This window comes from Pleurodeles waltl, chromosome 12 (genome assembly GCF_031143425.1).
Source record: "Pleurodeles waltl isolate 20211129_DDA chromosome 12, aPleWal1.hap1.20221129, whole genome shotgun sequence".
Lineage (NCBI taxonomy): Eukaryota > Metazoa > Chordata > Amphibia > Caudata > Salamandridae > Pleurodeles > Pleurodeles waltl.
In genome coordinates, this window is record NC_090451.1 from 157,238,714 (window position 1) to 157,262,961 (window position 24,248).

A 24,248-nucleotide genomic window follows, 5' to 3' on the forward strand; every position below is an offset into this window, starting at 1 on the left:
ACAAGCTGTAGAGGTTATCTGTCACAGGTGCATCATCTGTCAGCAGATGAATGCGGGGAAAGGGACTGTGGTGAATTTGAGCCACATTGGGAGAGCTGGAGGTCCATTTAGCAGGATGCAGATGGATTCTATTGAGATGCCTGTGTGGGGAGGACTGAGGTACGTGTTGGTGATAGTGTGTGTGTTCAGACACTGGATTGAAGCCTATCCTACACGTAGGAATGACAGTCTCACAGTAGCAAAGCTGTTACTTAGGGAACTCATACCACGTTTCGGGTTTCCGATCTCTTTAGAATCAGATAGGGGCAGACACTTCGACAATGAGGTGATTAAGGTCTTGTGTGCCGCATTGAACATTGAACAGAAGCTGCATTGTAGCTATCGCCCTGAAGCATCAGGACTAGTGGAACAGATGAATGGTACCTTGAAGTCGAGGATGGCAAAAATGTGCACAGCTACCAATCTGAAATGGCCAGATGCATTGCCCTTAGTGCTGATGTCAATAAGAAACACACCTGACAAGAAGACAGGAGTATCTCCTCACGAGATTCTAATGGGTCGAGCTATGAGATTGCCCACAGTGCCTGCAAATGCTATTGTGAATATCACGGATGATATGGTGTTGGACTACTGCAAGGATCTAGCTGATGTGGTCCGCTCTTTTTCTCACCAGGTGGAGGCCACTACATTGCCACCGATCAGTGATCCAGCTCACACTCTGAAAGCCGGTGACTGGGTTGTTGTCAAGAAACACGTGAGGAAGTTGTGTTTGGAGCCACATTGGAGGGGGCCATACCAAGTGATACTGACAACTACTACTGCTGTGAAGTGTGCAGGTCTTCCAAATTGGATTCATGCCAGTCAACTTGAATTGTCCAAAACAACAGCTGCACAGAAGGAAGTCTCAGGGCTGGAGAGAAATCAAATGGGAACTGAGACTGAAGGAGAGCCTGCTGAGGACGGCTTAGTCACTCAAACAGTAAACGAGTTCGAGAGGGGTGACAGTGAGCCTACCTCAGTCGAGGCAGCAGGGGAACCGACGCAGAGAGAGGTTCTCCCAGAAGCATACGGATACAGGTTTGAAGTTGAGCCCATAACAGAAGCTGAGGGTGAAGGAAGTGAGGCAGAATGAAATCAAGGTGTTCTGACTCCTCCTGAGCCGCTTGCAGGTCCATCAAGAGAAAACACCATAGCACAAGAGGAGGGAGCTGTTCAACGTCCGGAAAGGCTTAGGAGAAAGAAAACACTGAAAGGAGATAACTGGCCGGAGCCGCAAGCTGCAGGGGAGAAAGTGATCCCTAATGACATAATAGAGGAAGAAGTTGATACAACCAGGAAAGAAGATCGCAGTGAAGGAGAGTTGCAAGGTGATCACAAACTGAAAAGAAAGAGAGTTGCAAACAGAAGATACGCAGGTCCTGAATGGGCATATGCAACATCAGCTGAATGGCAACAAGAATTATTGGCGTTTTGTTTTGATCGAGAGGTTCCAGGTCAATACTACGCACCTGAATTGAACTCTAGAGAGACTGTGATAAAATCAAAATTGAAATTGAAAGCTGAAAAGCCGAGAAAAAGAGACTGATAAATTACCGGATGTGACACTGCTAACCTGAATTGACTGTGGAAAACCGATTATGACAAGCTTCTAACCTGATTTGACAAAAGGGACGCTGTAAATACTTGCTGAGAAAAGAGAGACTTTGCATAAAGAAGAAAAAAACAAAGAGTATTATATCGTCCTCAAGTTGATTGTTTTCTTTGTATTAATCTACCGCCTGATTCTTAACAGATCATGAGTTACACTAGGGATAATAGTAGTAAGGGTAGGACTTGTGCATGTTTAGTTGTTGGTGTGGTAATTATGTGTGCAGTAGTAATTATAAGTGTGATTGTGGGAATGCCGTTGGTGGATAAGAAAGTGACTAACAATGCTTCAACTCCTGAAACTGCTACACTAACACTGTGGGAAAAGTTTGAGCAGGATACTAAATACTTGCATGAGGGAACTAATTCAAAAAGGGAACTATCTACTAATGTCTTCTATCGCTTGCTGAATGAGTATGTTAATACAATGGATGCAAAAAATTGCTATGTGTGCACAAAGATTCCTTCGTCAGTACAAGAGGGGTTACTTACCATAGTATGCCACTCACTTACGGAATTAGTTGTAGTTTACTCTTAACGAGATTCTATAATCAGGAACATGTGCAATACTTCTATTCTAACCTAGATGTAGTGTTTTCTTTTGTGCCCATGATTGAGTTTCTAAATAAATTAGCTAAGGGTAATAACATAAAAATAGTTAGGGGTTTCTTTAAGCCGACACTGACATTTGGGACAGCTTATGCGCACCACAATAATCTAAATTGCTTACTAACGCCTGTAGAGAAAAGCTTCTTAGATCATACTGATGATAGACGGAAGGCATTACAGGAGAGGCAAGAACAGGGCGTAGAAAAACGCATGTTTGCAAATGATTATGCTTACACTGCAATAAAGACACAGGGTAAATTAGCAATAGATGCACTGCATGTAGGAAAGCTTTGTATATATAGGCCGAAATCTGAGCATGACACTTTGTTTGTGGGAACGAGTGAATGTAGGCATGTGTTTCTGTTTCAGAGTAAGTGGACGTTCATGTTAAATGGACAGGATCCAGCGATCCCTGTGATCTAATATACAGTATATGTGGACTTAATGCTTATTACCGTCTTCCTAAAGGATGGTATGGGACATGTTATTTGGGAATAGTTTTCCCAAAGATCTACCAGATTGATGACTTAAAGCAACTACCTAAAATGTCTGAATTACATCAAGAAAATGTATTAATATACTTTTGCTAAACGCGTGCTTGAAATGTGCCCACGGGGAGTGGCCGCCAATGTATACGGAGACTAATGAAATTGACTAATAATTATGAAATGTATTAATAAAATATGGTTTTACACTAATATTAAAAGGGTATATGCTAAAGTTCTGCTAATAAATCGTTAAGGCCTTAGTTAGCTTGAGTCGAGGCCTAGCTGCCTGGCTCTCATATTAAATGTGTTTTTCTAATGTACAGTGTGCTGACTTGCTGAAGGACATGAACTCTTGTTTTTCCAAAGCTAGAACATGAATGTAACCGTAGTAGATCCGTTCTCATGAAATTCGACTTGCTTGTAGAAACATTTTAGCTGAATGCAACAGTGTAGATTATTACCTGGAACAAGGTCGCCTGAACCGGTACAGACAATGGAGCTACTGACTGAAGATGTGCAAAGGACCACAAGAGGATGAAATCATACCGGACATTCTACCCGCTGAAGACGTCAATCATAAGAACCAATAAACTACGTGAGAACTGTTATGAGGTGACAAATTTGATGAGCTAATTGAATCCTTATTGGAGGGAGATAGTGGGGTACCGACTTTGACCAATAAAATTTTAGGGGACTGTACAACGAAAAAGGGATAAAAACTTTTGACACAAGGAGCAACGTTAGACCGAGGATAGACGGAGAGATGAGAAGATTAGTTAGGGAAATGCTATTGATATGATCCAGAAACTTTGTCACTCTGTTTGGTGACTTGCTAGATTGGTTCTTAAACCATTCTTGCCTTATATTGCCCGTTTATACTTTACCTCCTTATGAGGAAAGTACCCTTTACCCTTTTGCCCGACTTGCTGAGTTCCTGACTGATGGTCATGTTGATTAGTTATCTCATCCTAATGTGTCTTCAATCAGGGTCAAAAGATTAATCGGCCTAAAACAAGTCCCAGATTGTATAAATTAGTCATAAAGGGACGCGTTAGCAAACACATTTTACCACAATGAATATTTTGCAAGAAGGAACATTGCAGAAAAAAATCAATACTCTATTTTTTACAGAGGGTTGCTTAATAACCTCATAGGACCCAAAACACCAGGCATTCAACAACACTTCTAGGACAATATATAAACTCGGGCCTGGGAGGATCTAAAGCAAGTCATAATTTTTCTGAGTTCGCCAACTTCTTTTCCTAGGAGAATTAAGATGTTGAGTTTTTGCCTGCAAAGTGGGCTTGTGCGGGGAAACTCTCGCCGCTGGGCCCCCTTAACACTCTTCAACAATTTTTCTTTTATTGTCATTATTGTTTCTGCATTACAACATTGGCCACAAAATAACACATCATGCAATTAAAGAAAGTAAGTATACCAAAATACACACAAAAACATTAAAAACAATACAAAGAGTACCTATGATGCAAAGCTTTTACAAGTAAGGCCCACATTTATACTTTTTTAGCGCCGAATTTGCACCGCTTTTTGACGCAAAAGCAGCACAAATTTACAAAATACTATTGTATTTTGTAACTTAGTGCACGCTTTTGCGTCAAACAAATGACATAAATGCGGTGCTAAAAAAGTATAAATATGGGCCTAAGTTTCATTCATCCTGCGCAATTTATCCTTATTAAAAATCAATGCAATATCTCTCTCATGAAAATTATTAGTAGTAAATTACAACATAAACAAATGGGTAATACATCTCAAGGCACTAACAATCAGTATAAATAGCTTTCCTGAGTAGGATAACATAAGGGGATGGCCGCCAAGATATGGCGGCCATCTTGTGTTTTTAAGAGCTGTTAGCTTTCCAGCATCTTAGTGTGTATTTCAGTCTTTGAACTGGTTATCTAAGTGCGGCCGTGGTGCAGACGAGCCATTGGCGTGCCTAAGACACACCAAAGGCAAGCCCATCTGCGCTCATCCACCCACTATGCTGGCACTTAATTGGCTGGTAGACAGGTTTATTCTGCTTCTGTGTTACTTGCACTACGCCCCATCCCACCAGAAGATTGCAGTCATTCACTTGATATTTTAGAAGGGAAGATTGAATGTCCACATTGTTCCTTTCAGCTCACCTCCTCCTGTTTCAAACATCCAACTGTGATAAATACACTGGGAGATCATAATGAAAATACTATGAGAGCCCCATATAAGCATGATGGTACAAAGAAAGAAGCAAACACTGGGTCTTGTACATTTGTTAGCTTAAATTGTCGCTATCTAGTGAAATATCAACAAGATCTGTTTGATTTTCTACTTGGCCAGAACCCAGACACCTTGTTTCTTATAGAAACATGGTTAAATGAGAACTCTGACCCTGACTTTGTGGCAACCTTGCCGACTGGCTATTGTATCACCCATACTGACAGGAAAGGGGGTGGTATTGCCATCATATTTAAGGATAAGTTTTCCTGTAAGATTGAGAAACTCAATATCCTTGACTGTGAGGCGTTGATGTTCACCATTGCTTTAACAAAGAAGTTCACTATGGCGGGAGCATTCATTTACTGCCCTCAGGGTAAAATTGGTAGTAGGTGCCAGATTCTTATTGAAGTGTTAGCCCCAGCTATTCTCAAATATGGAAATTTCACCGTTCTCGTGGTTTGAATATACATTTCGAGGACAATTGTAACACCGTGGCTACATCCTTAATGGAAGACTTCGTGGCTTAGATCTGAAATTAATAAATCAGTCTCCCATTCATATTGCAGGCCATTTGCTGGATTCTATTTTTACAAATGAAATGGCTCAGGCCGATGTGCCTTTACTTCTGACATGGTCTGACCATTTTGCAGTACCCTGCGTCTTCTCAATAGATCCTTGGTCGTACTGTAGGGATATGCAACCTGTTTTTTTCTAGTGGAAGCTGGGCAAAACTTGATATATCTAAATGTAATGCTGTTTTAGAGGCAAACACTCTTCTACTAAGTAATTCAGTCATATTCGATTTGACAGTGATAGATAATTGGCTAAGATCTTCCTTCAATACTGTAGTACCAATCACTACTAAGAGACATCATAGATCTCTACCTCTGGCGCCATGGTACAATGAATCTCTCTATAAGGAAAAGAAAGTATGCAAACAATTACAGAGAGCATGGTGGATAACCTGCAGTGATGTGGACAAGATAGCTTATGAGAATGCCTTAAAGTCTCATCAGAGGGCTTGTTCAGAGTCCAATGCCACTTACTTTACAAACCAAATTACTTCAATGCAAAATTGCTCTAAGACTCATTTTAGAATAGTGAAGTCGCTGTCAGATCATATAAAGCTGGCACAACTACCTTTTTTGCTTACCCATACACAATGTGAGGAAATAGCTGACTTTTTCATAAACAAGTGGAGGACATTAATGTCACCTTTTCCAACATAGCTGAGGCTAATTTCCACCCAAAGTTAATACTACTCTGGTGAATTTTCAGCCCTTGTACATAGCGTCTGTAAAGGCCACTCTTTAGTCCATCAAGTTAGGTTCCCCACTGGATCCTTGCCGTGCAGAGATTATGGCTAAACCTTCTCTGCAAAATTTAGAGCAGATCGGTCACCTACTTAATCAGAAACTGCCAGTAGAGGTAGTTCCAAATAGTCTGAAAACTCAGTTAGTTGCTCCATTGTTGAAAACATCTAATGCAGAGCCCCTCATGTGGTCCAATTATAGACCAATATCCCTTCTACCCATATTTTCTAAAGTGTTGGAAACACATTTGAATCTGCAACTTACAAGACATGTAGAACAAAATGACTTACTCCATCCTCCCCATTCCAGATTTCGGGCAGGTTATGATAGGGAATCAGCACTTTTGGGGGTCAAGGAATACTTGAGACACCCATTGGATAAACATGGGGCCGCTGCACTGCTTTTATTAGATCTTGGTGCAGCTTTTGACACTGTCAACCAGAACACACTCCTTTCAGGTTCACTCCAATCAACCTGGGATACAAATTACACTCTCTCACCTCAGTTGTGCCTCAGGGATCCATTCTGAGTACTCTGCTTTTCAGTTTATATGTGAGTCCCTTGGCTGACATTGTGGAGAAAACTCAGCCTTGCCTTCTTGTATGGCTCAAGTGTCAAAATGGATGGGTGCTAACTCCTTAAAGTTAAATGGTGATAAAAAATGAGGTTTTGCTGGTAGGAACTCCATCTATTCCTTGGAGCGTACAATTGTGGCCTGATTCCATGGGCAATCCTCCCATTCCTGTTCCTGCAGTATAAAACTTAGGAATCTGGCTGGACCAAGAATTGACTATGAAACAACAGTTTACAAAGGTAGCAGCCACTTGCTTTGGCTTATTGAAATGGCTTAAGAAGGTCCTCTATTGTCTTCCGGTTGGTACCCAGAGAAATGTAGACCAAGCATTAGTTACTTCTAGACTGGACTAAGGGAATGTTTTATATTTGGTGGTGGCAAAATCATTAATCAAATGCTGCCAAACTGTGAAAAATGCGGCAGCCTGTCTCTAACTATGCCCCCTCAGATTGTGAGTACCGCATCTTGCTAAGGTCTCTTCATTGGCTGCCTTTTGAGCAGTGGGTACAATTTGAAGCACTGTGCTATATGGACAAATGCTTACATAACACCGGACCCATTTACTTGAGTTCCTTGGTCTCGTAAAATGCTCCTAATTGCTCCTTGAGGTCCAGCAATGAAAAATTGGTTGAAATCTTCTCAAGGAGGCTGGTCCTTTTCTTATCTGGGCCCTAAACTCTGGAATGATTAGCTGGTAACTTTAATAGAACATGACTCTCTTCTTGCTTTCCAGAAACTTTTAAAAAGATCTCTGTTCCCCACCATCGGATCTTGAATAATCCTTTATTATTGGCTGCGTGCTGGTGTTCTGAATTTTATGCCAGCTCTGGGAAACCTTGTTGGTAGCAATGCACTTTACAAAACATGTATAGTAATTGTAAGGCCCTCAAAATTACTATGGCTATCATTCTTTTTATCAGTAACTAGTAAAGTGTAATATTTCCAGACAAGACAATATAACAACTAACACAGAATGATATTTTGATGAATAATGTATCTCCTACACTGCAATTAAGGCCAGCTAAATGTAACCGGTCTACTAAAAAATGGCAGAAATAAGCACCACAAATTATTGTACAAAGGGTTATAAGATGATTAAGACAAATGAACATTAGTATCTTCAACTGTACAAGAAGGCTAATAAAGTGCTACTTGTTAGAATCATATAAGACAACTCTAGTCTTTGTGGCGTAACAAATACCAATGGATCTCAATGTCATTCACTCTGCAAATAGCTATGAAAGTGCATCATACTAAGATCATCTAAACGCATCCTTGCTAACGTAAACCTCTGCCCAAATGTATCTATATGGACAGATAATAATCACAGCTTAGCAAACTGTCATTCACTTTAGCAGGGGCGGCTCCTCCACAATGGCGAAGGAGCATCACCCCACTGTCTAAAAGCCACCAGCTGAAAGGTATAGCATGAAAGCAGCACCAGGATTGCATGGGGAGCCTGTGCTGGTGTCCCAGGGACTGCTGGGACAAAATCAGGAGGAAGGAGGAGCAAGGTGGCCGGAGGCAGCAGGACAGGTACTTTTAAAATTATTCTTTTATTGTTTCCCCCATCCTTGTCATCCCCTCTCTAGTCCCCCCTTGAGATTTGCGGCGGCTGCCACTACACTTTAGGTGCCCATTCATTGATAAAGGTAAAGTACAAAAATGTTTCTAATGCTGCCGTTTCGACCATCAGGCAAGCCGATTCAGTGTACTACGTTAGCCAGAGCTTCACATATAGGGCATGACCAAAGGTGCAGTATAACCATAAACATCAATGACTCTATGCTGTCCTTGAACAGTCGGGAAAACCAGTTATGTGTGATATTTTTGTACTGGGCAACTTCTCACATGTGGAGTATAACCTATAATAGTCTTCATCAACAGATATGTCATACCAATTAATAACCTTTCATAAAATCCACATATGCAGAATATTAAAGATTAAACACACATTGATCAAAATATATAGTCATGCTGAAAACTCAGATAGCACTAATGCATGTAGTAAAATGTAAGTGCAAATTTTGAAATTAGCGTCCATTAGTTCAAGGCAATAGTAGCAAATTAACTTGCTTATTATCATAACTTGCTATGGTCATTAATTTCACATCTCTGTTTTTTGTCAGATTTTCTAGCCTTCCATGTAGCATATCTGTAGGATATACTGCTTGATAAATTTCTGACCAATCTGTTCTGTGACAAAGTGTTAAAGAATCCTTGTAGTTCCTCTTATTCTATTTTAAAAACAGTGGATGGAGAACTTCAGGGAGCTAATTGCGTGGCACAAACAAGTATTAAGTGCATAAGTGATTCTTGGCTGCCCAGAGAGCAGCTGCTCAATGTCAGCTCTGGATCAAGAGACCTTGGAACAAGATATGATAAAGAACTGGACCTGTAAAGTTCCTATTTTAAACCTGAAACGTGGAGCCCTTTTCTCAGATGGAAATATCACATGAAGGATCGGTCTTCAATGCCAGATATTGCATTAGTAAGGCACTTTACTTAGCCTCATGCTTTCACCGTGTATGAGTCCAATATTTTTTTTTCACCATGTTGAAGCATGGCTTTTTTATAATGCATTGATTGATCCAGAGGTCTGAGCAGTCTATTGTCTTAAGGATGTGCTTGACATGTCTGAACCAATGTAGACTGTTACAGTTCTGGCTTCTCAGGATATCCTGCAGGGTCTGCCTAAACTCTGCAAGATCTGGGGTAGTCCAGTCTCAAAACCTATAGCCTACAGCAGTGGTTCCCAACCTGTGGGCCGGGGACCCCTGGGGGTCCGCGAAGCCTCCTCAGGGGGTCCACGGCTGCTTAAATTTTTTTATAATATTAGGTCCCAGCAATCAGTAATGACTCCTTGGGGGTCCCCATGTTCCAATAATGCTTCAGTGGGGGTCCCCGGGCTCCAGTATTGATAAAATGGGGGTCCACAGAAGTCAAAAAGTTGGGAACCACTGGCCTACAGGATGAAAGGCAATAAAGTTCTCCACAATTGTCCTTCCTAGCTTTGCTTCAAGTATTACCATTGGGGTTCCTGGACCTAAGTATAATAATCTTCTCACGAAGGAATTTTCCAATTTTTGTAAGGTCTGCACATTTATGTGTCCCCAAATTTTGGCACCATAAGAGCTCCCTGCCACAGATTTTGTCCTATACGTGGTTAGTGCAAGCATAATTAAGAGATTTCTTCAACTATCTGTGAATCTTTATATCACTGTAGCCTGTTAGTACAGTATTGCTTGGGATTTGGGTGCCTCTGAAAAGGTGATCATCAGTGCAAATACCCAGGTAGTTACAGGTTTTAACCTGCTCTATCGGTTTTCCATAGACCATGAAGGACAATTCTAGCTTAGATTCGGGTTTTATTATCAAAGTGTAGGAACACAGGACTTTTTGCACCCATTTGGACGATTAGATGCTGATTTTCTGACTCTAATTGTGCCCTGAGCTCTGCTAACCAGGCCCAGATCCAGTGCTCTGTTTAACAGGTATGTGGTAATTAGGCATAATTACAATTGGCTCTGACATCCTGCATGTTAGTACCAAGTATATGTTAGGACATGTAGGTTTAGAGACCCTAGTGGACTTAAGGCACTTAAGTGTGCACTGCTGTGGTGTCTGCTGTCATTTTAAGGCTTGCCCTTTCTTGCAGGCAAGTTTGAAACTAAAATTATGTCAAAATTTGACTTTGGCATTAAGAGTACTTCCAAAATCTAAAACTACCTTTTTGTTACATAAAAGTCTCCACTAAGGTGTGTCCTAGGAGCCCCATGGGTAGGGTACCTTGTTATAAAAAGCAGGTACATTCTAAAAAATGTTTTATAGGCCCTGGTGAGGGAAAAACTGCCAACTTCATTTTCCTCCATTGTAATGCTGCTTTCTCCATAGGCTAACATGGGAACGCTTTTTAAAATGTTATTGAAGCCTAACATTTGACAGGAAGGAGCTAGAACAGCCATTCAAAATAATAGTTACAATAAATTCAACAACTGGCCAAGGTCGGATTTATTATAACTGTTGCAGGAAAGTACTTTTAAAACTTGATCCTGAAGTCACCTAATATAGCCCTGTAGCACTCTCTTCTGATTGGCCAGCTCTTGACAAGCTGCTCTGTTGAAGTGTGAAGTGTCCTGTACTGAAACAAAGAGACCATCTGGTGGGAGGAGATCTGCTGCTGCAGATGCCAGAACAGGAAGGGGACTGGGTAGCCAAACTGGTCTTCAAAGTGATAAAGACAGATAGTGCAGGAACCAGATCCATCTCCACTTCCTTCACCCCAGCCAGGTGGGAACCTCTCTAATTATATTAGGAGAGGGGTTGGAAGGGGAGTGTAGGGAAACGTTAGCCACACCTTTGGGTTGTGTTAGCCAGACCTGAACCTCCAGGAGAGATTTTCTCCATTTTGATTTTCACTGATATATGCATTCGGGGGCAAAAATATGTCACACCTCAAAGTTGTCATCACAGACGGTGGCAACCTGTACCCAATTGGTCAGGGGTGCCCCCCCCCTTGCCAGCCCAGAAACTGAAATAAATATTGGAGAGCTGCTCAGCAACTCAGATCCCTGTCTGAAAACATCTGTAGGAGGACTTATCTGCTGAACCCACAGTCTGCACCAAGAGAGGATTGCACTGAAAAGGATTGCACCTGCTTCACACTGGGCTTCACAAGGGAGGACTTTGCCTTGCTTCCAAGATGAAGTGGACTCCCTGAAAGCAACAGGTGTGAAAGAGCTACACAAAGTCACCTGCACCAAGGACAAGCCCAGCTGACCAGGTCACCTGGACTTTAAAGGATTTGACCAGGTGCATTGTGAGATTTGTAGTCCCAAAACTCCAAGTGGCAACTCAGAGCATCTGGACCCTTAGATGGTGTTGTGGACCCTCAAAGATACAAAGGAGACCTTCTGGAAGATGATCCAGAGGTTTAAAAACATTTGGACAACTTTTGTGAAAAAGCTCTATAAGTTGACTGACCCCCTATGATGAGAGTCAGGCTGGCGATGTCAAATTGCGACTCGGCCTGAAATTTAGGTTTGCCCCTCTGAAGCTCTTTGCTGTCACGACGAGAACTAAGACCCCCAAGAAATCACCAAGGCTTCAAGCTAAAGATAGCTGACGTCCTCCAACTGCAACACGGCACGCTGAGAATACTCGCTTGACATCAAGGGAAAAAGAACCTAAAAAGAATAAGTGCGAAGGTAAAAACTTGACCAGGCCCAACCACTTGTTGTATGCGACCCACGCTCCATCGCAGTCAGCCTAAAACTTTGACTTGGTCCCAGTCCAGCACTTCCAGATAGCTGCATTTGATGCTTTTCATAGTTGGTGGAAAAAGCACAAATCTACATTTAGGCCCTCATTACAGTCCTGGAGGTTGGTGTTAAAGTGGTGTTAATACCGTCAACAGGTTGGCGGTAACAGCCACCAAATTATGACTATGGCAGAAAGATCTCCGAAAGACAGCCAATGTACCACACACGGACCGCCAGGGTGGAAACAACAGCCACCACGGCGGTAGCCGCCTACAGCCAGGCTGAAGTCAATGGTCCGCCCACCATATTATGACCCTGCAAACCGCCATCTTTTCCGGGGCAGTACCAACAACATCAAAAACCTGGCGGAAACTGAGCTCAGAGGGAAAGGACTCACCATTGGAGACACAGGGAACAACCATGCCGCCATGGAGCCTGAACTGCATGTCTTCCCCATGATCTTCCACGTTCTGCTCCACCACGAACACCAACGCCGAACGTAATGTAAAGAGATCAACACAGCATGAAAAATAAGATAGGCAAGATAATAGATATATACATATGTACAGAAAAAGGGACACAGCCCAGTCCACTATTTGCGTAGTCCACATTGCCACAGGCCAAAGTCCAAGGCCACACATGTCACCTGCTTCAACAGGGAGAGAACACTGAAGGGGCATCAGTTGGTAAATAGGCAGGCACCTCAGGGGAACAGGGAGTGGGGGGGCACCTCAGCCAGGAGATGGAACAAGACCACTGGTTCTGGAGGGGGCAACATGCCCTGTGCTTGGTCCTGGGGAGTGCAAGGTCACAGTCTGTCATGTGGGTGTCTCACCCACTGGTTCTGGAGGGGGCAACATGCCATGTGCTTGGTTCTGGGGAGTGTTGGGCATGTGGGTGTCTTACCCACTGGTTCTTGAGGGGGTATTGTGCCCTGTGATCTTGATCCTGGGGAGTGTTGGGCATGTGGGTGTCTTACCCACTGGTTCTTGAGGGGGCATCGTGCCCTTTGCTCTTGTTCCTGGAGAGTGTTGGGCATGTGGCTATCTTACCCACTGGTTCTGGAGGGGCATCACGCCCTGTGCTCTTGATCCTAGGAAGTGTTGGGCATGTGGGTGTCTTATCCACTGGTTCTTGAGGGGGCATCATGCCCTGTGCTCTTGTTCCTGGGGAGTGTTGTGCATGTGGATGTCTTACGCACTGGTTCTGGAGGGGGCATCCTGTCCTGTGCTCTTGATCCTGGGGAGTGGTGGGCATGTGGGTGTCTTGCCTGCTGGTTCTGGAGGGGACATAGTGCCCTGTGCTCTTGATCCTGGGAAGTGCAAGGTCACAGTCTCCAAGGTGGGTGTCATACCCACTGGATTTGAAGGGGGCAGGCCGCACAGCAGCCCAAGGAGGCAGAGTTACATACCAACCGCCAGTGGTGACGGCTGCTCAGTGGTGGTGCTGCTGGTGGGGGGTGAGGCTCCTGCCCATCCCTGCAACCTTGGATGGCTGCTCAATGATGGTGGTGCTGCTGGTGGGGGGAGGCCACTCCCCATCCCCTGCAACCTCGGAGGGCTGTTCAGTGGAGGTGGTGGTGCTTCTGGGGGGAGGCTCCTGCCCATCCCCTGCAACCTCAGACGGCTGCTCAGTGGAGGTGGTGGTGCTGCTGGGGGGGGGCTCCTTCCCATCCTCTGCAACCTCGGATGGGTGCTCAGTGGAGGTGGTGGTGCTGCAGGGGGGGGTAAGGCTCATGCCCATCCCCTGCAACCTTGGACGGCTGCACAACCATGGTTGGTGGTGGGGGCTCTGTCACAGTTCCTGCTCCAGGCCCTTTGGTCTTCCTGCCTTCTGGTGCAGGCTCCTTGCTCTTCTTGGCAGCTGGGGCAGGCTCCTTGCTCTTCTTGGCAGCAGGGGCAGGCTCCTTTCCCTTCTTGCCTGCTGGGGCAGGCTCCTTTACCTTCCTGGCAGCTGGGGCAGGCTCCTTTCCCTTGTTGCCTGCTGGGGCAGGCTCCTTGGTCTTTCTGCAAGTTGGGGCAGGCTCCTTTCTCTTGAGGCTACCTGGTGCTGGTTCCTTCACCTTCAGGACATGTGGCCTGGATCCTTTTCCACCATAAGTGGGTGTGGTGACGACTGGGCCTGTGGACTGTGTGCCACCAGGGGACCTATGCTGCAATGTCAGGCCTGGCCTAGGGGCACCCACTAACACACATCCCCCACTTGGATACCACCATACCATGCATAAGCTGTGATGAGGGGCACTGTACTCATCCCAATGTGGCTGCTGTGATGCCCTCAAATGCCCATCCAACTCTGGATAGGCCACCGCCAGTATGCGGGCCAAAAAGAGGGGTGCAGGGTTCGACCGACACCCCTTCCTTGTTGGGAGTCCATCCCCAGTTGGACCTCCGCCATTTTCCGTGCCCAGTGTCTCAGGTCCTCCCACCGTTTGTGACAGTGGGTGCTCCGCCTGCTATAGACCCTCAGGGTCCGCACCTCCTTTGCAATAGCACGCCATATTCCCTTCTTTTGATGGGCGCTGACCTGCAGAGGCAATGCACACAGGAAAATAAAATTAGACAAACAGTCCTGCCTGTTACAACTATGGCCCACCATACTCCTTCACATCACCATTTACACACACATGGCCCAGCACACAACCTACATGCCGGCCAGAGGACATCTACCCACCCCTTACACAACGCTTTCACACACTCCACTCCATGCATTCCTGCCACATCCATCATGCCCACAGTGTACTCACCTGTTGGTCTGGAGGCTCATACAGCAGTCTGTACTGAGGTAGGACCCCATCCACCAGTTTCTCCAACTCCTCTGAAGTGAAGGCCGGGGCTCTTTCCGCAGTCACACCGGCCATGGTAGGTTCCAGACACAGGTCACAGCAGCACATGCAGTGTAGGTCCTCTCCTGTGGAAGATCAGGTAGCAAGGGATCTGATAGAAAATGGCAGTTACGTCTACGGCAGTGCATACCGTCACCGCCGGCATAGATCACCATTGGCCACTGTAACCCTTAGGGCTCAATGTTAACCAATGAGGAATTGTACGGCGGTTCCCAACCACCTCCCGCAATGGCGCACAACTTCAGTGGAATTACCTCACTTCCACCTGTCCCTCCACACAGGACAGGCGGATGCCATTTCAGGGGGGGCAGGCCCTGGAAAATTGCTGTGTCACTGGTGATATTAGAAGATACTGGACAAATCACACTGACCTATTACAAGTTAACAGCATGTAAAGTTCTGTTGTAGCTCCATTGTTCAGTTTGTAACCGGCTCCTCACTCTTTTGACCCAAAGATTCCTACCGCTGTGGATGAAATAGGAGATGGAGACATCCCCCATGTACAAACCCCTGATGGACTTGGCAACACTGGAGGACAGGTACATAATACTCACCTTTAGATTTGAAAGGGCCTCAATCACTGAGCTGTGTGCCCAATTGGAGCCTGACCTGATATCTGCTATCTGTCACCCCACTGGGATCCCCCTTCTTGTACAACTTCTATCAGTGCTCCATTTCCTGGCAACTGGTTCTTTCCAAGTGACAGTGGGCTTGATAGCAGGAATGGCACAGCCAATGTTCTCTAGAGTGCTGACAAGAGCGTTGTCTGCCCTGATTAAACACATGTGCAGCTACATTGTTTTTCCCCAGGTTGAAAATTTGGTCACAGTGAAGGCAGAGTTCTATGCAATGGGACATATCCCCAACATAATTGGGGCGAATGATGGAACACATATTGCATTTGTCCCCCCCATCAGAATGAACAAGTTTTCAGAAATCTGAAGAGTTTCCACTGTATGAATGTACAGATGGTGTGCTTGGCGGACCAGTACATCTCCCACATCAATGCTAAGTATCCTGGGTTGGTGCATGATGCCTTTGTCCTGAGGAATAGCAGCATCCCAAATGTGATGGACCAACTACAGAGGCACAGGGTGTAGCTAATAGGTGAGCCCTGGTTCCCACCAGGTATATGTTGGTGTATGAGTATGGTGGAGGCCATATGGGATAGTGTGTGGCTAAATGTTGTCCCTCAATATTTCAGGTCACTCTGGTGACCCCAACCTATCATGGCTGCTGACCCCTGTGAGGAATGCCAGGATAAGGGCAGAAGAATGTTATAATGAGGCCCATGAGCGAACCAGAAGTATAATTGAAAGGACCTTTGGCCTCCTGAAGGCCAGGTTCCAGTGCCTCCATCTGAAAGGTGGCTCCCTGTGCTACTTACCCAGAAGGTCTGCCAGATAGAGGTGGCATGCTGCATGTCGCATAACCTAACCCTTAGATGCCATGTTCCATTCCTGCAGGAGGAGGAGACTGGAGATGCCTGTGTGCCAGCAGTGGACCCTGTTGCCAGTGAGGATGAGGAGGCAGAGGCAGAGGCAGAGGATGAGGATGAGGATGAGGATAAGGACTTCAGAACATCAGTGATCAGACAATACTTCCAATGACACACAGGTAGGACAGTGTTACTTCACATTTAAATGACATTTGCTTGGATTTCTGTGGCACTGGCATGCTTATATTTCCCACCTCTATGCCCACTTACTGTTCCCACTGGCAATTAATTTTGCAGATGTTGGTGACCTCACATATACTCCTGGTGTGATCACTGCAGCCAGCTACAGATCATTAATCTATGTTCATTTTCTGTACAGTTGAATTGCAATGTTTGTACCTGTTTCAATGAATATATAATTGAAAAAAATGACATACTCCAAACTTTTTTTTTTTCCAAGGGTGTTCATTGAAGTGCTAAAATATTGAAGGGCAAGTGCAAGGGGATGGGGTGATGATGGAGGAAAGTCCAGGGTATTGTTCCAGTCTGTTTGTAGCACAGATGAATTGTCCAAGGGGACATAAGAAGGGGAGCAATGGCAGTTCAAGGTGGAAAGGGTGACTGAGTGGGACACAGGGGTGACAATCATTAGAGTCTAATTTCCTGGTGGGGGTCTTGGCAAGTGACTCTGGCTTCTGTCTGGATCGCAGGGAACGTTTGCGGGGTGGTTCTCCTTCTGCAGGGGGAGGAGTACTGGTGGCCTGTGAGTCCTGTGGTGTGGCCTCCTGGCCACTAGCGGAAGCAGAGGTGGAAGCCTGTTCAGATGTCTGGCTAGTGGCAGGGTCCCGCTGTTGTGTGACTGCCTCCCTCATAATATTGGCCATGTCTGCCAGCACCCCTTCTATGGAGACTAGGGTGTTGTTGATGGCCTGCAAGTCCTCCCTGGTCCCTTGGTACTGTCCCTCCTCCAGTCACCTGTTCTCCTGCACATTGCCCAGGATCTGGCCCATCATGTCCTGGGAATGTTGATAGGCTCCCAGGATCTCCTCAAATGCCTCCTGAGAATTGGTTCCCTGGACCTGTCTTCCCTCCTGGTGCACAGCAGTCCCCCCAGTTTCCCTGTTGGCCTGTGCCTCTGTCCCCTGAACCGTGTCCCCACTGCCACTGACCCCAGGTCCCTGATTGTTTTGGGTATGAGGTGTGGCCTGGGTTCCCTGTAGAGGTGGACACACTGCTGATTGATGTACCCTGGGGACAGAGGTGTGGATACGCTGGGTGGGTGCTGTGGTGGTGTTTCCTGATGGGGGAGGTTCTGTGGTGGTGTGTGACTGGGCCTGGGTAACTGGCTGTCCAGATGTCTCTGATGGGCCAGTATGGTCATCCAGATCCTGAAGACCAGAGTTGCTGTCATCACTGTGGGACTCTTCAGTTGGGGGACTGGATACTGCTGGCACCTCCACTCCGCTGACATTCGCTGGGGTACCTGTGGGGATGTAAATGATGTGTTATGGTTTCTGTGTCTGACATATTGTGCATCCGTGGCTTGCCCTCTTTGGTTATATTTGCCCTGCCAGCTATCACTTTTCTATCTTAGTGGATGGTGGGATTGTTAGTTCTCTATGGTGTGCATGCTTTAGTGATGAGTGTCCATGCAGGGCTGTGAGTGGTGTCCATGCATTGGTAGAGCATGCAGGGCTTGGCACTGGGATAAGTGAGATGTCATGGTGGGGTGTGTGGGTAGTGGTGGAGTGATGGGAGTGAGGGTGAGACTGGGGGTATGTGATGACATGCAGGTAGGGGGGTGATACAAGTAGAGAGTTGACTTACTAGAGTCCAGTACTCCTCCTACTCCAGCCAGGCCCTCAGGATGCAGGATTGCCAAGACTCGCTCCTTCTGTGCTGTTAGTTGTGAGGGAGGAGGTGGGGGTCCACCGCCAGTCCTCTGTACAGCAAGATGGTGTCTTGCTGCAATGGAGCATACCTTCCCCCATAGGTCGTTCCGCCTCTTCCTGATGTCATCCCTAGTTCTTGGGTGCTGTCCCACGGCGTTGACCCTGTCCACGATTCTCCGCCATAGCTCCATCTTTCTTGCTATCGATATCTGCTGCACCTGTGCTCCAAATAGCTGTGGCTATACCCTGATGATTTTCTCCACCATGACCCTTAGCTCCTCCTCTGTGAAGCAGGGGTGTCTTTGTGGTGCCATGGGTGTTGTGTGAGGTGTGTAGGTGATGGTGTGTTGGGTAGTGTGTTGGGGTGTGTGATCTGGGGTGCGTGAGTGGTGTATAGGTGTATATAGTGTGTGGCTCTGGTTGTGTCAGTGGTTTTGGTGTCAATCTACTAGTAGTAATTGTTGTTTGTAAAGGGTTGTGGGTAATGTGGGTGTGTGTTTTATAGTGGTGTGGGTGTGTGGGTGTGGTGTGTGTATGGGTGTCAGGTGTGTGTTGTTTGAATTGGCCAATGTGGTGTTGTTTTGTCTGTGTGTGTCCATTTCGAGCACGGCAGTATGTACCGCCAATGGTTTACCGCCTTGAATGTCTGCCGTGGTGATTCATGGGTCATAATGTGATGGGCGTAGTTCTGGTGATGTAACAGTGTGGGTTTTGATACCGCACTTACCTACCTATGCCTTCCAGTAAACCACTTTCCAACATTTGGTGGCTGCCTGGGATCCAGTACGTGTTTCTAATATCACATACAGCATTTAAGTGACAATCTTTAAAAATCCCCTAAATTGATCTTCAGCACCCGCCCAATTATGTTCTCCAAGGAGTCAGTTTCAGTCCCAGAATTTGAACCACATGTGGTACCCAAAATCTCTCTTACATTGTCAGTAAATGATTGACTATATACCGACCAGGAAGTGTGCGCAGGTGCTATCAATGGGGATAAGTACTCAAAGGGGAGGTTTTGCCCTATCCCTGGAGTTGATATAGTCAATTCTGAGATTTCAATAATGACATGGAATTTAGCTGGCCTTGATAGGAAGCTGGGGGACCAAGAGTGGGTTACTTATATTAGTAATTTGGATATTTGTTTCTTTCAGGAGACTTGGGCTGAGGAGAATATTTACATAGATGGGTTCCTTTCCTATAGCACCCCAGCCCAACCACCGGAGAAAGGTCTGGGTCATGCTAAATGGGGCTTATTGGTGCTTTTAAACAAGAAACTCCAATGTGATTATCTGCTATTAAAAATAGACTCAGAGGACCTAATTGGAGTACAATTTACATTCCATCGGGATCTTAATATCACTTTAATTAATGTCTATGCTCGATCTGTCTCTCGGGGATCTGAGTCTCAGAACTTAGTCCAACTGTCAGAATTACTGGATTCTTTGCATCCCTCGATCTTTTTGATAATAGCAGGTGATTTGAATTGAACCTTTGAACCCTCCTTTTTAAATGATGGATTAACGGATGAAGAAGATGAAATCTTGGGAACCCCACAGTTAACGAAGAATCGTCAGTGTACTCGCTCTTGTGTGGCATCCCAGTTGGCCTCCTTATATCTAAAGTATGGACTCAGGGCCTGTAATGGTCATACACCCTCTGACCTAAATACAGCACCTACATTTAAACGAAGGATGTCCACTAGTGTAATTGATTACTTTCTAGTGGATGTTAGGTTGTGGCCTTTACCAAAAGATATGAAGGTGGAACTGCGGTGTTAGAGAGTGATCATAATCCATTGTTTCTTACTTTGAATGGGTATGTAATTAGGAGATCGCTGAACTTACAACGTACTGTGGTTCCTACCCCATTGTTGAACAACAATTACACAAGGGTTTGCTGGCCTAAGGTTTTGTCCAATCCCTTTTTGATAAATGGGATCTACAAATTGTTCATTGAGGAGATGGCAGTCTACAAGGAATATGAAGCTGACAATAGTCCCATTCTTAGTATCCATGAAGAGATGTCGAAGAAATTGCAAATGTTCTTCTATAAAACGTCTAGCCTTAACCCCTTCTGTGCCGCGGACGTAGTGGTTACGTCCTGCGGCACAGTGCTGCTGTGCCGAGGAAGTAACCACAACGTCCTCGGCACACAGCCCAGAGGGAGCGCTCTCGCTCCCTCTGTGTGCTTCCCCCCACCCCCCAAAGTCAGGGATGGAAGGGGAAGCCCTTCCCCTTCCACCGCCCGACCCCCCCACCCCCCATAATGACGTCAGCGCACGATCGCGCTGACTTCATTATGGGGTTCTCGCCGCACAGGAAGCCATTAGCTTCCTGTGCGGCGAGCGGAGAAGAGGTGAGTTCCTCTTCCCGGTGGGTGGGGGGTTTGGGCTAAAGAGGCACCGGGGGAAAGGAAAGGCTTTTCCTTTTCCCCGGTGTCTGAGCATTCCTGATGCCCGATCGCATTGCGATCGGGCAGCAGGAATGCCCACTAGACACCAGGGATTTGTTTTTTTTGGTTTACTGTCGTGTTTCTGGCTTGCGGGGAGCGGCCCCTTGGCAGAAAACACTAGATCACCAGGGTTTTATATTTTTATGTGTATTTATGTGGGGGGGGGTGCCCCCTTGGGCAAGGGGCGCCCCCCCAAGGGGGCAGAGAACTGTTGGCCTTTTCTGCCCCCCTTGGGGGCAAATCGGCCTATTTTTTTTAGGTCCATCTGCCCCCAAGGGGGGCAGAATCCACTTAGGCACCAGGGATTGTGTGTGTAGTGGATGGGGGGGGGGCCTTGGGCAAGGGTCGCCCCCCACTTTGGGGGCACATGTACGCAGGCCATTTCTGCACCCCTTGGAGACAGATCAGCCTATTATTTTTAGGCTGGTCTGCCCCCAAGGGGGGCAGAAACTACTAGAACGCCAGGGATTTTTTTGTATTTGTTTATTTTTGTGGGGGGGCGCCCCCCCCAAGGGGGGCATTGACCTGTTGGCCATTTCTACACCCCCTGGGGGCAGATGGGCCTATTTTTTTAGACCCACCTGCCCCCAAGGGGGGCAGAAGCCACTTAGACACCAGGGATAGTGTGTGTGTGTGTGTGTGTTAGTGGATGGGGGGGGGCTTGGGCAAGGGTCGCCCCCCACTTTGGGGGCACATGTACCCAGGCCATTTCTGCACCCCTTGGAGACAGATCAGCCTAATATTTTTAGGCTGGTCTGCCCCCAAGGGGGGCAGAAACCACTAGAACACCAGGGATTTTTTTAAATTTGTTTATTTTTGTGGGGGTGTGTCCCCTTGGTCACGGGGCACCCCCCAAGGGGGGCATTGACCTGTTGGCCATTTCTACACCCCCTGGGGGCAGATGGGCCTATTTTGTTAGGTCCACCTGCCCCCAAGGGGGGCAGAAGCCACTTAGACACCAGGGATAGTGTTGTGTGTTAGTGGATGGGGGGGGCCTTGGGCAAGGGTCGCCCCCCACTTTGGGGGCACATGTACCCAGGCCATTTCTGCACCCCTTGGAGACAGATCAGCCTATTATTTTTAGGCTGGTCTGCCCCCAAGGGGGGCAGAAACCACTGGAACGCCAGGGATTTTTTTAAATTTGTTTATTTTTGTGGGGGGGCGTCCCCTTGGTCACCGGGCACCCCCCCAAGGGGGGCATTGACCTGTTGGCCATTTCTACACCCCCTGGGGGCAGATGGGCCTATGTTTTTAGACCCACCTGCCCCCAAGGGGGGCAGTAGCCACGTAGACACCAGGGATAGTTTGTGTGTGTGTGTGTTAGTGGATGGGGGGGGCTTGGGCAAGGGTCGCCCCCCCACTTTGGGGGCACATGTACCCAGGCCATTTCTGCACCCCTTGGAGACAGATCAGCCTATTATTTTTAGGCTGGTCTGCCCCCAAGGGGGGCAGAAACCACTAGAACTCCAGGGATTTTTTTTTATTTGTTTATTTTTGTCGGGGGGGCGTCCCCTTGGTCGCGGGGCGCCCCCCCAAGGGGGGCATTGACCTGTTGGCCATTTCTACACCCCCTGGGGGCAGATGGGCCTATTTTTTTAGACCCACCTGCCCCCAAGGGGGGCAGAAGCCATGTAGACACCAGGGATAGTGTGTGTGTGTGTGTGTGTGTGTGTGTTAGTGGATGGGGGGGGGCCTTGGGCAAGGGTCGCCCCCCCACTTTGGGGGCACATGTACCCAGGCCATTTCTGCACTCCTTGGAGACAGATCAGCCAATTATTTTTAGGCTGGTCTTCCCCCAAGGGGGGCAGAAACCACTAGAACGCCAGGGATTTTTTTTTATTAGTTTATTTTTGTGGGGGGCGTCCCCTTGGTCACGGGGCGCCCCCCCAAGGGGGGCATTGACCTGTTGGCCATTTCTACACCCCCTGGGGGCAGATGGGCCTATTTTTTTAGACCCACCTGCCCCCAAGGGGGGCAGAAGCCACGTAGACACCAGGGATAGTGTGTGTGTGTGTGTGTGTGTGTGTTAGTGGATGGGGGGGGCCTTGGGCAAGGGTCGCCCCCCCCCACTTTGGGGGCACATGTACCCAGGCCATTTCTGCACCCCTTGGAGACAGATCAGCCTATTATTTTTAGGCTGATCTGCCCCCAAGGGGGGCAGAAACCACTAGAACGCCAGGGATTTTTTAAAATTTGTTTATTTTTGTGGGGGGGCATCCCCTTGGTCACGGGGCGCCCCCCCCAAGGGGGGCATTGACCTGTTGGCCATTTCTACACCCCCTGGGGGCAGATGGGCCTATTTTTTTAGACCCACCTGCCCCCAAGGGGGGCGGAAGCCACGTAGACACCAGGGATAGTGTGTGTGTGTGTGTTAGTGGATGGGGGGGGCCTTGGGCAAGGGTCGACCCCCCACTTTGGGGGCACATGTACCCAGGCCATTTCTGCACCCCTTGGAGACAGATCAGCCTATTATTTTTAGGCTGATCTGCCCCCAAGGGGGGCAGAAACCACTAGAACGCCAGGGATTTATTTTTATTTGTTTATTTTTGTGGGGGGTGTCCCCTTGGTCACCGGGCCCCCCCCCAAGGGGGGCATTGACCTGTTGGCCATTTCTACACCCCCTGGGGGCAGATGGGCCTATTTTTTTAGACCCACCTGCCCCCAAGGGGGGCAGAAGCCACGTAGACACCAGGGATAGTGTGTGTGTGTTAGTGGATGGGGGGGGCCTTGGGCAAGGGTCGACCCCCCACTTTGGGGGCACATGTACCCAGGCCATTTCTGCACCCCTTGGAGACAGATCAGCCTATTATTTTTAGGCTGATCTGCCCCCAAGGGGGGCAGAAACCACTAGAATGCCAGGGATTTTTTTTATTTGTTTATTTTTGTGGGGGGGCGTCCCCTTGGTCACGGGGCGCCCCCCCAAGGGGGGCATTGACCTGTTGGCCATTTCTACACCCCCTGGGGGCAGATGGGCCTATTTTCTTAGGCCCACCTGCCCCCAAGGGGGGCAGAAGCCACTTAGGCACCAGGGATAGTGTTGTGTGTCTTTTTCTTTTTTTTTTTTTTTTTTAGGGCTGTCCCCTTTGGCAAGGGTCGCTCTCCATGGGGACACACTACTAAAGGTATTTTCTGGCTTCCTTGGGGCAGACAGGCCTATTTTTGTAGTAGGCCCATCTGCCCCTATGGCAGAATCCACTTAGGCACCAATTTCTAAATGTTTGATGGTGGGGTGTTTGTCAACTGAAGAAGTCTTTGCATTTGTGATAAAAAATGTTTTCCTCCTTTTTGTTCTAGTTCAAAGCTTTTGCTTTATTTGCTGTGGCTCCTTGCGGTTTTGGTGGTGGTTGACCTGAAGTTTGCACAGTTGCATGTTTTAGGTAAGTAAAAACAATTTACTCCAAAGGAGTATTGTTGCCATGCATGAATGACATGTTTGTAGGGGGTGTACTAAATGCAGGATTGTGTGTGAAATTGTCCTTAGGTTTGTGCACAATGATATTTGTTTTGTCT